This window comes from Poromitra crassiceps (genome assembly GCF_964638095.1).
Source record: "Poromitra crassiceps genome assembly, chromosome: 7".
In the NCBI taxonomy this organism is placed as follows: Eukaryota; Metazoa; Chordata; class Actinopteri; order Beryciformes; family Melamphaidae; genus Poromitra; species Poromitra crassiceps.
In genome coordinates, this window is record NC_139628.1 from 16,926,198 (window position 1) to 16,941,835 (window position 15,638).

The 15,638-nt window shown below is 42.5% G+C and overlaps 1 pseudogene across 1 annotated transcript in view; it reads left to right on the forward strand.

The window, feature by feature from the left end:
• LOC310779446 overlaps positions 1–15,638 on the forward strand; it is a 66,242-nt pseudogene that overhangs the window by 875 nt on the left and 49,729 nt on the right. Inside the window, exons 2-5 of the transcript in view lie at positions 2,801–3,160; positions 8,212–8,304; positions 9,306–9,533; positions 14,637–14,996. The product of the transcript in view is annotated as an uncharacterized misc_RNA (transcript). The remainder of the gene's footprint in view (positions 1–2,800; positions 3,161–8,211; positions 8,305–9,305; positions 9,534–14,636; positions 14,997–15,638) is intronic.

Genomic DNA, 15,638 nt, shown 5'->3' on the forward strand with positions numbered 1-15,638 from the left:
TTTTAAAGTTTAAAACGGAATCTGGCTGTCATTAGGCATTGATTAACTGAATGCTATTGCTAACTGTTACTTTGAACCTCCATTTGCAATGATTCTGGCTGGATATTAATTAACTATTGTAAATTTGTCACAATGAATGCAATTTGTGCACAATGTGTAAATACATTTAATATTAATTGTTTAGGCCTATTTGTAAAGTCACAACACATTAGAGATGTGTGTAGTTCCTCATAGATTTAGCCTCTTCCTTTTGCTCTCAAATGCACCAGTTTGACGAATTTTACTTTAAAATGTACAAAATCTTCTTCCGGGGGAGAATCCCCCCGGACCCCCCTTGGCCCCCCCAAGCTAGGGGCAGGCCCCCTCTGTAATTTGGTTCTGGAGCCGGGCCTGCTGTGAGACGGAGCTAAACACAAAAGATGCAATATTAATAGTTTTTCATGAGATACTCAGTATTTAATATTAATACTAATACTAATAATAGAAAAGGAGAAGATACTGAATAATGACATCACAACAGTATAATCCTAATGTTAATTTAAAATTAAATATTCTTCTAAATATGGATAAAAGTCCAAAAAACATAAAATTTTCTTCGGCGCTGCCGAGATTCCATTCCTTACAGCACCCCCTACTTAATAATAGTTCCAGCGCGGCTGCAAAAATATGGTGGCGCATTGTGTCAAATGTACTGGCTCGGGGAACGGTCCGGCCCCCGGTCCCTTAGGTTTCTGACAATGTGGCCCCCTGAACAATTTAGTTGAATAGCCCTGCTGTAAAACCCAGTCGCCCTCATATTCTGGTTTATTTCAAGAAAAACATTTTGGCTAGTTGAAATTAATTGGCTCGTAACTTTAAAATCTAGCAGCCATATTGGCTGGTGATAAAAAAAAAGTTGAATCTCAAACCCTGCAGTGAGAGCAGGTGGTGACATAGGAGTGAGTGAGAAAAGGAGCAAATATATGATTGTTAAGACTGAATACTGACATCACAACCGTCTAATCCTAATGTTAATTTAAAATGAGATATTCCTATATGAATCTGGCTTCAAACGACCAAAATCTTTATATGATGATAATAATAATAATCAATGATGGTGGTTCACAGACGTGTGTGTGTGTGTGTGGGCACGCCCCCCGGCCCCCCCAAGTTCAGATGCGTTCCGCTATCCCTGATGTCATGTCATACTCTCCAAAACTCTTCGCATCCCTGCTAGATGCTACAACAGTAGGCTCAGTGTTGGGGAAGCTATTTTGAAAGCATAGCTTTACAGTAGGAAGCTACCAACTAATTCACCATCGGTGTGTAGTTGAAACTAAATCAAAGCTACCCTGGGAGAAATGTAGTTTCAACATACAGTAGTCTAAACCAGGAGTTTTCAAAGTGAGACTGCGGGCCTTCCCTCAGACAAAGCTAGGAAAAAGGCTGACCCCCTCCCTTAGCCTATAACTGTAAAAGTCCCTGAAACTGGGGGCGTCCTAGTGGTTCACCTGGTAGAGCGTGTACCACAAAGGCTTGACCAGGCTGTATTCCGGACAACTCAGACCAAGGCCCACAATCAATTTTGCAAACTGGGGGGGGGGGGATTCCCCGGGTTCCCCTATGATCTTCAATGGGGGGTTTTCCTGTCCAATAACCAATAATAATTTCACATTTTTGTATGTAAAATTAGAAGTTTTTTTTTCTTTAATATTTTATTTTAAACTTTTTCAAAACAATGCACAAAGAAGACAAACGGACACGCTCAGGCACAATAAAATAAAACAAAACATATTGACATTCAATATTATGTGATTACCAGCCGCATAAGGTGCTTATAAGTAGTGCTTGTAAGAGATATTGTTCCTGGGATCTAACACAAGGGGTCCATAAGAAACCAGCCAGGCAAGTCACCCGTAGAGTAGCCTACCAATCAAATATTTTGGACCAGAATCCCATTAGTGAAGGGCAGAACCAGAAGGCATCAGACAGAGTGCCCTCTGACACTTGACACCTGTCACACAGTGGTGAGATAGAAGGGAAGAACTTGTGTAACTTATGCTTGGAATAATGAAGACGATGGGCAACTTTAAATTGAATCAGCCGGTGTCTGCTATTAACTGAGCAGAGTTGTACCACAGACAGACTCCTTTCCCATATGATAAATCAATACCAAGTTCCCCCTGCCACGTTTAAAAATAAGAAGTTCTTAACCTGTGTAGTGTATACACACCTGGGATAAGAAAGGCAGATGTAGTGAGCAAAGATGGATGATTTAATATTCCATAGCTCTGACCTAACCAAATCTGACATCACTATTGTGAACACAAAACAAAGGGTAAATGTAATGGACTGCATTTATATAGTGCTTTTATCCAAAGTGCTTTACAATGTGCCTGCATTCACCCAGAAACACCAAAACAAAGAACACTTCTGATATAATATGATTGATATGAGTGTTTTAGTAATATACTCTTATATTATTATATATATATTATATAGTGATAAATCTGTGTAATACGTACACGGATTGGGCTAACCCCACTGCTGGCTGGACCGATAACATTAGCCAGCTAACATTCGCTAGCCACAACAGCTAACGTTAACGCTAAACAAATCTGCTGCCCCCTCGACAAGTTTGGTTTAACGGAACGGGAGCTCAGACTTTCCTCTCCTAGTCCTTTACCCGGCTGACCCGGGTTCAAATCTGACCCATGGTCCTCCTTTGCCGCATGTCTGTTTGGAGCCCCCCTGGGGAGGCCCGCCTCCCACTTTGAAAACCTGTGCAGTAAAGTAGAATCCTTGTCTCTTCTCATCCCAGTTTTCCCAGATCAGCCTCACGTGATTGGTTCGCCTCAGCCAATAGTGGCCGCCGTTGGCGATAACGTCATCCTGCTGTGTCGCTTGGAGCCTCAGCTGAACGTGGAGGATATGACGGTGGAGTGGACGAGACGCGACCCGCAGGCGGAGTACGTGCACCTGTACAGAGACAGACGTGAGGTGCTGGCAATGCAGAACCCTCTGTACTCTGGACGCACCGTCCTGTTCAGAGATGGTCTGAAACGCGGGGACATATCACTCCGGCTAAATAACGTGACTCTCGCCGACCAAGGCACATACAGGTGCTTCATCCCCAAGTTACAGAGCCGACTGAAGCAGGCCGCTGTGCAGCTGGTGGTTGGTGAGTCCTCAGTTTTAATTTCTTTTGATGCTGTTATCAGGGTTCGTACAGTCATGGAAAAACCTGGAAAATCATGGAAATCTAAAATACCATTATCCAGGTCATGGTAAAGTTTTGGGGAAAAAAATTAATCTCACAAAATTTTGGAAAAGTCATGGAAATTTGGTTAATACATATTTTCATGACGTTCATTTATGCTGAGTTAAAAATAATTTGCATGCTTTTAAAAGAAATAATGTAATGTTGCGCGCATGTGACAGCGGGGTAGTGTGTCCGTGTGGCCGTGTGTAGCAGCCAGCGCCGAGTGCTCCAAGTGGTGCTCTCTGCTTTCACGTCCCACCCTCCTCTCTCGCGCTCATTCAGTGCTTAGCTTCACGCAAACAAACATGGCTGCTGTGAGCGCACGCGGTCTTCTCCGGTCTTGTCTTGGACATGCACAGAGAGTGAAATATGGAGTAATTTTTTGCTTACGTTACGTTGCTGACACACTAAGGGGGCGGACACTACATAGCCCGTCTGTAAACGATGTTTAAAAGTGCGGAGGCGAAGGGAGCCGACACGTCCAGCTTGACCAAACGCCGACAAACATCCAGACAGCAGTGATGACGACATCAGGCAGCTACAGTACGTGACATCCTTCTGCTTCTGACAGCAACAGGTTAGCGAATGTGATCAATGACATAATTACATTCACTCAAATAAGTCATCAAACGAGTGTTATTTTGTGACAAGCAAACCTTTTTCACCCTCAGTTTGATGAGGAAATGTGCTCAGTACGAGCGACCCTCTGCCAAGTAACGTTATTGAGTCATGATGACGCCGTTCATTTAATAGGTTGATCAGGTTGTAAAAATAAAACATTTACAATAGAAAGAAGTTGAAAGCAGTGATCGATAATCAATGAAATCTAATGTTTTTCTGCAAATTGCATCATTGGGAGGTTGATTCTGGCATTCAATATTAACGGTGGGCAATATATCGATCTTATATCAATATTGGATATGAGATATGGCAAGGCTGTCCAAACCTTTTTGAATGGGGGCCAGATCTGATCATGTGAAAATACGTGGGGGGCAGCTACTTTTCGCATCATATGGATTATAAGAAAAAAACAACACAATACAATTGCACTCTAAGGATTTTGTTTACGGTGTGAAAACATTAGTTCCGCCTGCGTTGTTCCTACTTGGTGCTTGTCTACAAACTGTATGATAGTGCTGTCATTGTTCAGTGAAGGGAAAAAACACAAACTGAACTTGCTTCCTTAATCAATACTGATATATTATATTTTGAGAGATAAGCCGTGGGCCGGGCCAGACTTTGGACATGCCTGATGTACGGTCTTAGATGTTGGATATGGTAATAATAATAGGGCGTAAATGTTGTCTTTTCCTGGTTGTAAAGGCTGCATTACACTAAGTGAAGTGTAGGCTAGTGACATTTTAAAGAATGTCGTACTGTAACTCTCTCACTTTTTCATGTATACACCGAGACTTCACAAAATGTTTGGTCATGGAAATTTGTTTTGAAGTCATGGAAGTCATGGAAATCCATTGGTCAAAATGTGTATGAACTAGAGGTCGACCGATATTGCTTTTTCAATGGCCGATGCCGATGCCGATCTTTAGAGAGCAGGGCGGCCGATGGCCGATATATAATGCCGATTATTATTTTTTTCATTCGATAAAATACGATTAAAATAAACTCCTCAAAAAAAGTTTGGAAACGTTATTTTGCTCGATTATTTCTCCCCTTTAATAATACCAATTGGTATTGTATTTTATATAGTTGGAAAGCCTGATTAGTCACCTTTACAACGGGGTACAACTTGTAAGGATTGTGCATTCGTGGAATGAGAAACACACAGCTAAACGTGTGGGTAGCGCCCCCAAAAAATGTGCAATATTCTTCTGTTGGTATTTTTTTTTTAAGAAATCTAGTAGCCTAGATTTCCATTATCCATTCATGCACATTGAAAATCGAATATAACATTATACTGTAGGCCTACATCTAATATAAGATGTTATCTTAGCCAGTAGCCTACAGTAACATGTTTTTGATTATTCTTTTTATTAAATAGAAAAATACATTGGGTTATGCGGTATAGATTTCAGTAGTGACTGGTAGGCTATAGCGAGAGAGCAGTATGTCAGAGAACTCATTCATGCACTGTTCTATACATTAACAATAATAATAATAATAATAATGTAACTGTTTAGATTTGCTGTCATTTGATGGGAGAAGTGTGTTTGCAGAAGATGGTGGTGACTGAGGAAACGTAACGTTACAGTAGGCTCATGGGTGCATGAGAAGACTCACATTCAGTGGCGGACTGCATAATCGGGCACGTTGGACAAATGCCCGGTGGCCTGGCCTGGCCTGGCCTGGCCTGCCCAATTTTTTTTTTTTTTTTTTTGCAGGCCGATGCCGATTAATTAAAAATGCCAATAATCGGCCCCAATTAATCGGCCGGCCGATTAATCGGTCGACCTCTAGTATGAACCCTGTGTTGTTGTGGCGCAGGTGTTTTTCTGTTTGTCAAGGATCACAGTGTCATAGTCTCAGGCAGCGCCAGACCCATGAGAGTTCTTATGCTGATACACTTCAGTACTGCATGCTGCAGATCTCTCTCTGGGTCTGATACACTTCAGTACTGCATGCTGCAGAGCTCTCTGGGTCTGGGATACTTGTAGCTCCAAACTGCTGTCGGAGTCCTGGCCAGTGATTATTTGCCCCAAAATCCACCAATCAGTAATGACGTTGGCGATCAGGCGCACTGTTGACTTTTGAAAATGAATCACTCTCTCAGTCATTCAATTTTGCCCTCTAGACCCGCCTTCAAAACAGCAGCGGGGCCTGTGAAGTGGCACAGACTAATAGCGAACCGCAGGAATGCGTCTGGAAGTATACTTCCGGGTTCTTCAAGAGAAAAGTGAATGGACTTTTAGAATGGGGATTTCACTTAAATGCATAAAATAAGGTCTGTGGTTAACAAAAGTTTATGGGAACGCAAATTTGGTTTCAGCAGGATAATCTTCACAAACGTGAATAACCTTTATGACTTTTTTTTAAGCGTTTCTTAGAAAACGCTTCAAAAGGCATAAGAGTGATTAACGTTCATGAAGATTATCCTGCTGAACCCAAATTCGCACTCTCATAAACTTTTGTTAACCACAGACCTTATTTTATGCATTTAAGTGAAATCCCCATTCTAAAACGCCATAGACTTTTCCCTCAACGAACCAAGATGGCGGCGATTTCTGATTAAGCCTACAAAAATACGTCATCCCTGCGGTGCTCTATCTGTGCAGCGATTCAATGTAATATTTGAGTCTGGGAGAGACTACAGTGTCAAAGACCAAGGAGGGCCATGCACAAATAATTTAAGGGGCGAGAGCAAAAGGAATAGAGACCCAAGCACCTCATGTGATTTTTGTTACATTTCAAATTGGGCCGTGTATTGGCGATACGATACGTATCAAGATAGAAGGGTTAAGATTCATTATAAAATGGGTACCTCAAATCAAGCAATTTGATTGGTTCACAGCCATTGTATAATTCCAGTAACCGAGTTCAATAACCCATGGCCATGGGTTATTGGTTACCATGGCAACTCTCTTACTAAATGGCAGCGCTGCTCGAGCCAAACAGCTTTCTCCTGATCTGCTGTATGGAGGGTCACTAGTCCTTCAAGTCTTTGTACAATGAGTCATTATGGACGCATGATGGCGCAACTCTCTTACTAAAAGTACGTTACTTGGTGTCGGCATACGGCTCTGGGGCCGGTTGCACCAACTGGTCTTACACTGGTCTTAACTGCCTGTAACAGAGATCTCCGCGGAGACCTTTTTGACCGTCATCATCGTAACTGCGGTCAATTGAGCCGTGTTCGTCGTAACACCGCCAGTTCGCTGTCTTTGAAAGCACGACGTTAGATTATAACTAACTAGTTGTGTGGCTTAGCCTTCCAAAATGTTGCCGTTAGTTTTTTAGAAGTTAATACATAGAATTGGGAACGTTACATTCAATTTCATTCAGACTGTCTTTCTGGCTCAATCGCCGCCATTGGTGCAACCGGCCCCTGGTCGGGCTTTGCTCTCAGCAAGCGCCAGGATTGGCCAATGTCGACTTCAGTCTCCAGAACGATCCAATCAAATCACCCGCACGTCTATCTTCTTGCTAGAGGTCCCGCCTTACAGTAGTGTTTCAACTGACTCTTAAAGAAAAACCATGCCAGTCGGACTTATAGTATTATTATTATTATATTATTATACTTGGAAACCGTTTTATAAAAGCAATATAGCACTCGAGCAGCGTGTGTTGTGAAATATATCCCGCTGATAAGCTGTTATCCCACTCGGCCTGCGGCCTCGTGGGATAACAGCTTATCAGCGTGATATATTCATCACAACACACTTGCTCTCATGCTATATTGCTTAAATATATTAGGATATATTGCGATACTGTGAAAGCTAAGCAAGGAGGTATATTGCGATTTGTTTGAATCTCATTTTCTGAAAATGTTTTCTTTTCTTTTCGGAAAACTGTCATAGTATACAGAACCACCCCACTATGCATAACATCAGAGTAAAACAAGTTGTTACGTTACGGAGTGGAAGAGTCAAATGGCTGATGATGCAACACTGTTATACCACCACTGCCACAGATATATTTTTTTGCTTTTGAGAAATGATACAGTATCACAAAATATAATATCACAATATTCAAGTGTATCAATATTTTCTACACCCATAAGTTCAAAGATAACACTGTTATTATAGCACCCTGGGTTTAAAAACCACACATAATGAACCACTGCCACAGATATATTTGTGTTGCTTTTGAGAATTGATACAATATCACAATATTCAAGTGTATCAATATTTTCTACACCCATAAGTTCAAATGATATTGAAAATTAGCTCTTCATGCAACATCTCTAAATCACAGAGGATTGTTTGTTTACTCAGCTACTTGTGTTACCTCAACAGAAAATATCTTTGCTATGGCACTATTCATATTAATAAGTCAAAAATCCTCTCCTTTTCCAGAGCAATTACCAGAAAACTCTAATAACAAAGGGACGACGGAGAAGCCGCAGCAGCCAGCAGATCCACGTCAAAAAGAAGAGATGCACACTGAAGGTGAGACAATGGTTTTAACTCCATCAGTTTCTACTGGATGCAGCATACTATTAAAAACATATTTTATTTTTCCCTGTATTCCTGTTTGGTGACACAGCTTCATGTTATTCTTTCGTGTGACGTCTATGTATACTTTGAATTGAAGCAACGTCGTCAGTGACCTGTTCATGTGTTTGTTTTTCCCATCAGGTGAGCTGTCCGATTATTATTATTGAATATAATTTTTTATGTAGGGGTTAGGATCGATAATATGTTTTAGTCTTTTTAATGACTTGGCCGTCTCAGACAGCCTCTTCAACATGTTTTGTCAAAGTGAAAGCCAAGTTGTGAGGGTCCCACACAAGATTGACACCCCCCTCTCAAAACACCTGAAAACAGAATTATTTTTCTAGACCTATTTAGTGTGGTCTTTGACTGAATTTCAATCATGGAAGACCAACCTCTACAGCATAGTTTAGAGCACCCCATGCGTACATGCCCCTCGTCATTCAGGGTGTGTAACTCCTTCGTGACATCACTGATGACATCACAATTGCTTGAGTGACATCACTGATGACATCAGAATTGCTCGAGTGACATCACTGGTGACATCACAATTGCTCGAGTGACATCACTAGTGACATCACAACTGCCCCTTCTCCATTTCCCAATATCCAATCAGCTAAGGACATCTGTCTCTCCTGATCTGCTGAGCCAATCACCTAAGCGGTGGTGGTGGTATATAGAGCCCTTGCTACTACGTCATTACTCACATTTGTGCTATCATCCTCAGCTGCTGTTCATCATCACTGGAGCAGTTGTCTCGCTTACGGAGTAAATAGGCTCAACCAAACAGCCTTCATCAGCTCCCGCGTAGGCCTCGCTTCCGTGCAGAGCGTTCCCCCTTCAAAGCCTGTCCATCATCAAGTCAACATCAGTCTCAAGACAAAGTTCGAGCAGCCCCATTTTGTCCAGCTTGCACCAGCGCATTATTTTCTTCACTGGGGCTCCATGGCTTCCAGCGGCCCATCGTCAGTCCAGCGTGCAGAATCCAGAGCACTTCCGCATTAGCATCCACCAGCAAATCGGCTCGATCACACCGGCCGTCCAGCGTGTGGCCAGTGTTGGGGGCATTCCCGCACCAGGGATCATCCATCGCTCTCCAGGCAACACCGGGCCCCGTCAATCGCCCAGAATTCCCCATCGCCTGTGTCCAGCTGTGCAGCAACAGCAGAAGGATGTCACGTACTGTAGCTGCCTGATATCGTCATCACCGCCCTAAACCGTTGAGGCCTGTTGAGCCCGTGAACAGCAGGCGCTGTTAGGAAGCAGGTAACACTAGTCATCTCAAACAAGCCTTTTGATAAGGCTACGTTAGCCCCATTGGTAATGTTAGCTTTGAGTTAAGTTTTGACAGTCTGCTAACGGACTTGTCTGCACAGTTCTTGAGGGGGTGTGGCTGCAGACCTCCTCCTCCGCTGTCAAACCAGCAACATGCGCTGCTCATGTCTCTGCTTTGTCAGGAGTCTATGGGCTCTATTTTCCCACAGGCCTTAGGCGCAGAAACTGGCCTTAAACGCAAAAAAACGCGCCTTGCGCCTGCCTCGGGAAGATAGCAACATGGCTTTACACCCCAAAATGCGCTTTACGCGAAATAGGCGTGGCGTAGTGGCAGAATAGGCCAGAATGGGCGTTTCGGCCTTAAATACCGGCCTAATGATATCTTCCCTCCTGGCGTTAATTTAGCACTTTGCGCTTTTGAAAACCAGGCCTATTCAGTCACCGGTTGCGCGGAGCACTCCTCTGCCTCTCCTCTGTTCCCCTTCTCTCTGTGTCACTCCCTCTCTCTTGCTCATCAGTCTGACAGGCACAATACGACTGCTTGAAAAAAAGTTTGCCGGTTCTCTCTCTCTCTCAGAAAAAAGAAGTTGTTATACTGTACATAGTATAACAACATGACAGTTTTCTCTAACATGACAGTTTTGAGCCCGTGGCATTCAGAGGCTGTTGCATCATCCTACCTGTGCAGTGAAGGCGAGAGAAAACGAGATCATTCTGGCCAAACATTCACTGCCTGGCTTCCCTGCAACAGCCACACGTGAAATCTCCCAGCATGCATTGGGCTAATACATTTCGATAATAAATCGCATCCAAATTAGCCTAAATAGATAGAAAGGTACATCGAAATAGATCTAAATAATGTGTAATGTTACCACAACATGCAATTGTAGAACATTTCAATATTGGACAAAATAAAATCACGAAATCCAAACACAACCCTATGTGAAACATATATGTCATCCTGGGCCTATATATATCCCTCGTCGATTTAACGTGATTTAGATAAGTGACAGCGTAACGCAGTTCTACTGTCATGTGCTATACTGTGATGTCTGCTAAATAAATTGGCCCTACTTCACATTTAGTTTTACAATAAAAACACATTTCTGCAATGACTTTACATAATGTAGGCTATATTTATGTGCATCATCCTACCTGTGCAGCAGGGGAGAGAAAACGATATCATTCTGGACAAACTTTCACCAATCTAATCTCATCATAGGGATACGCTATTTTTTTCTAGCCGATGCGTTTAGAACATTCTTTTCACTTTGATCTTGCTATAGTGTAGCGTATTCACATGCTTGCAGTATTTAAACTGCAGTTAGATTGGTTTGAGAAGCATAATAATATGGAATAATAGCCTATATATAGAGACAGACAGAGGGGGATGAAAGCGAGGGGGGGAGCAGAGCGCTTGGGGATGAAAGGGAGGGGGGAGCAGAGCGCTTGGCTTTGACCGGACTGGATCGCTCCGTGGAATTGGAGCTTAAAAGGGAAGCTGGGGACTGGTTTACTGCACTTCTCCAATGAGCAGACAGTGCATAATTTTACGCTTAAAAGGCGTGGTTGTAATGCTTAAGGCTGCGTGTAGCGCCGATACCAAAATCTCGAGTGCGCTGGTCCACGCCCACTACTCTGGGCTGCGTCTGGCGTTGGGCGCAGTTCATAGGCCGATGCAACGATAGAGCCCACTGTAACAATTCCGCACAGTCTTTCACACCTATGGGCTGGGCAGCCCCTGCCAAGCTGTGCAGCTTTGAGCCTGGTGTGGTCCACACATGGGCTTCTCTCTCTGATCTACCATACAGACACATTTTTTGCAGCCATGCTTTCTTCAAACCAGGGTTGTCGTTAACTAAACTAAAACTATAGGCCTATCCAGTGCTGTAGTGGTAAAAAAAAAGGTGGGTAAACTATACTTTTGACTCGAGGCAGCTTTCTCACGCGGCACCGGCAGTGTTATAACGGCGGATAAATAAGCTTCCGTGACCGATATACAAGACAATATATGAGAGTATATAGAACAACTTAATCTGAATCATATAGCCCTATAAGGTATATCAGGGGGTTCCCCCACATTTCTGAGTAGCCAGCCAGATAGAAAAAGTAGCTGGCTATGGGATGGGCCTTGCCCCTCAAGGGGGGTCCGGGGGGATTCTCCCCCGGAAGATTTTTTTTTTACATTTTAAAGTAAAATTCATTAACCTGGTGCATTTGAGAGCAAAATGAACTACACACATCTCTAATGTGTTGTGACTTTACAAATAATTAGGCCTAAACAATCAATATAAAATGTATTTATTGAACATTTGTTGAATTTCTCCAGGTATGAAAAGTTAAATTATACAGTATGTAGCCTACTTTAAAGGACCTTGTATGAACCCAGTATATACAGTTTGAAGAGTAATATAGTTCTCTCTCTCACACACACTGTACCTGTGATTGTCAGCTTCAGCTTTATAGCTAAAAGTATGTAGACAGATTGAATCTGTGATTCTTGAATACCAATATATAATTCAAACTGTCCACAAACACATTGGGCAAGGATAGGTAGACAACATACTGTACATGGAAATAAAAGTGGTTCTGCCACTCTGGCCACTAAATTTTAGTCAGCCAATATTTATTTATACAGATCTCGGCACAACAAACACCAGTATGTTTCTAGATAGTTTTCAACATGGTCGTATTATATTGGCTTTATACAGTAGCACCTGGACTATTCAAGTCGACTCGCACGCACCTAATGTTACAAACTTTACTTGATCAGAGGGAAATCAATCATGTTTCTTACACCAGTGATTCACTCTTCAGTTGTAAAACGGTGAGCCTATATGATTTTCCCCACTCCGGACACACATTTTTAACCAACCTTACCTATGTTCAGCTCTCCAAATGCGCATTGCGCATCGCTGGCACATTGGCACCGTTAAGTTGTTTGAAGGGAGCGCTGTCTGGGCAGGCAAGCACAGCTCGATAAAGGCACCAACGTGACCGGGGCCGTGTACCTTTCCCGCGGAGCGCTCCACAAAAATAGGCTACGGTTCGCGGAGATCCTGGTCAGTGCCATGCCCATGTGTAATCTTTTTTCTTCTCTTTTGGTGTGTGACGTGCTTGGCGTGGTCTCCGCATCAACGGAGTTTACGCGAACGTGTTAAAACTCGTGCAATAATAAGTGTGCATAAACGATTTAAACATGTGAGTAAACGATCTTAAAAGGTGCCTAAATGCTGCAGAGCATTGAAAAAGGTACGTAAACGCCGTTTACGTGCGTTTAGCCACCACTACAGCCCTGGGCCTATCTATGTGAAAGACATTTCAGTTAACTGAAATAGAAATAGAAATAAAAACTAATACTAAACTAAACTAAAAAGTGTGGAGTAAATGAGTAAATTGTAAAGCTGAATTGAATGAATGAATAATATCTATATATATATATATATATATATATATATATATATATATATATATATAGATATTATTCATTCATTCAATTCAGCTTTAGAATCTGGAGAGGTCATATAACATTTATCTGACCATTCCCCCTGATATGGTCTCTCCTGATTCTATAGATCAGTGGTGCCCAATTTGGGGCCCGCGGGCCAAGTTTTTTTTTTTTTTTTTTTTTTTTTGCATGCCAGGCCAGGCCAGGCCAGGCCTGAGTGTGAGAGCAATTCAATCAATAGACAATAACATTGGTGTGTTTAAAATGAGATATTCCACTGAATATGGCTAAAACAGATTCAAACATGCAAAAAAGGCAAAAAAAAAAATTGCAGCCGGCCTTAATCAAAAACATTTTTTTTGGGATGGGGGGCCCCCCTAAGAGCTTCGCTCTATATTGAAATGTTATTTTAGATTTAGAATGTTAATTTTTTCTATAAAACAATACATTTTAATGTAATTCCACAACATTTATTTTTGGCCCTCGGCCCTCCACCCAGATTGAGTTTTGGCCCTTCATGGGAAAGAATTTGGGCACCCCTGCTATAGATGAATCGCTTGGTTTGACCAGGTAAAACTATTTTTGTAAACATTTTACGAAATGTCTATGGAAAAATGGATGAGGAAAACTCCTTCGTACGCTACTATGCTTGCTTTATCCACCCAGACCCAGGATTGCTACAATATAATTATTTATCAAAGACACAGACATGGTCTGAGCTTCAGGTTTTAACCTGAATATTACAAAAGACCCCACCCCCACTGAATTCGTAACAGGTCTAAAGTCATGTCATAGCAGCCAGTCGGGCACACTTAGTGACGAGCAAGATAACAGTAAAATTAAAATAATAAAATTTAATAAAATTTAAAAAAATTAGCTGAGAGCGAAATAACTTTTATGACTTTTGAGAAAACACAAGTCATACAAGTTGTGAAGATTATCCTGCTGAACCCAAATTCACGTTCCCATAAACTTGTGTTAACCACAGACCTTTTTTATGCATTTAAGTGAAATCCACATTCTAAACCCCCATTCACTTTTCCTCTTACGAACCAAAATGGTGGCGATTCCTGGATAAAGCCTACAAAAATACATCATCCCTGCTAGTTAAAATAATCGTTAGTTGCAGCCCTAATTATGGAGCCCTTCTTGATTGAAATTGTTTTTCACTTAACTTGATTTGTAGCACAACACATTCTCACTCCCAAATTGGAATTGTGACTTTAATCTCAGAATTCTGAGATTAATTTGAGAGCTGCAATACAACATACAAATGAAATCACGTGGCTCTAATCATCCTCCCCAGGTTCAGGGCCTCCATATTAGAGAGAATGTTTTTTAAGATTGTCAAAATTGGCCTGATTTATCAGTCTATAGACCCATTTCACAGCAAGGAGGTGTAACCAATCACATTAATGATGTTTACGTGTTGCTGCTCCACCTGCTTTACTTCCTGCTTTACCAAGTCAAAACGGTTGCTGTGAAAAGGGTCTATGCTACAACTATGCTGTTTCTACATAGAGTCAAGTAGATTATCTGTCTCTTTTGATCCCACTTTTCCCAGGTCAGTTTGAAGTGATTGGTCCACCCCAGCCAATAGAGGCCGTTGTTGGTGATGATGTCATCCTGCTGTGCTGGCTGGAGCCTCAGCTGAACGTGGAGGATCTGACGGTGGAGTGGACGAGACGCGACCTGTCAGCCAAATACGTGTACCGGTACAGACACCGACGCGAGATGCTGGCCATGAAGAACCCTCTGTACTCTGGACGCACAGTCCTGTCCAGAGATGGTCTTAAACACGGCGACATATCACTCCAGCTAAACAACGTGACACCCGCCGACCAAGGGACATACAGGTGCTTCATCCCAAAGTTACCTAATCCAAACAGCCGAATGAAGGAGTCTGTTGTTCAGCTTGTGGTTGGTGAGTCCTCGGGAGGTTTCATTTTCTTTGTTTTGATGTTGGTACCATAGGTGAAACGGGAGCGTACCTATGTTCCCCGGGTCCTATATTCCCCGGGTCCTATGTTCCCCGTTTTTGTGGGACCGGGGAACATAGAACCCTTTCTATGAAAAAGGGTCCTATGTTCCCCGCTGTTGGGATGCACACATTATGGACTGTACTGTATTACTTATATATTTGAATGTAAGACATTTCAGTGTATGGAACCTATATATTTGAATGTAACCTCACATTCGGGGTAAAGACAATGAGGGCTAGGTCTCACCGCACCCCCCCCCCCCCCCCCCCCCCCTTCCATTCCAAACACCCGACCATTTGGTCAGCTAGGTCACACCCTACAGATAGAAGCACAGCTGGAGGCTCAAAGGGATTCAAAGGGATTCGGCCATTGTTTTATCTCTAAACCTAATCAAAGACAATTGCTCCCCACAGCCGAAAGGTAAACAAAGGAGAACACCCCTTGAACTCAAACTCGATAGTGGGTGAGCCCACCCCAGCTCACAGAGCAACCATTGGCCATAACCATCACCAAAAGACACATGAGAGTAAGGTGACCAGATTTCTCAAATGAAAATCGGGGACATTTTCTGGTCCGCTAGGGGG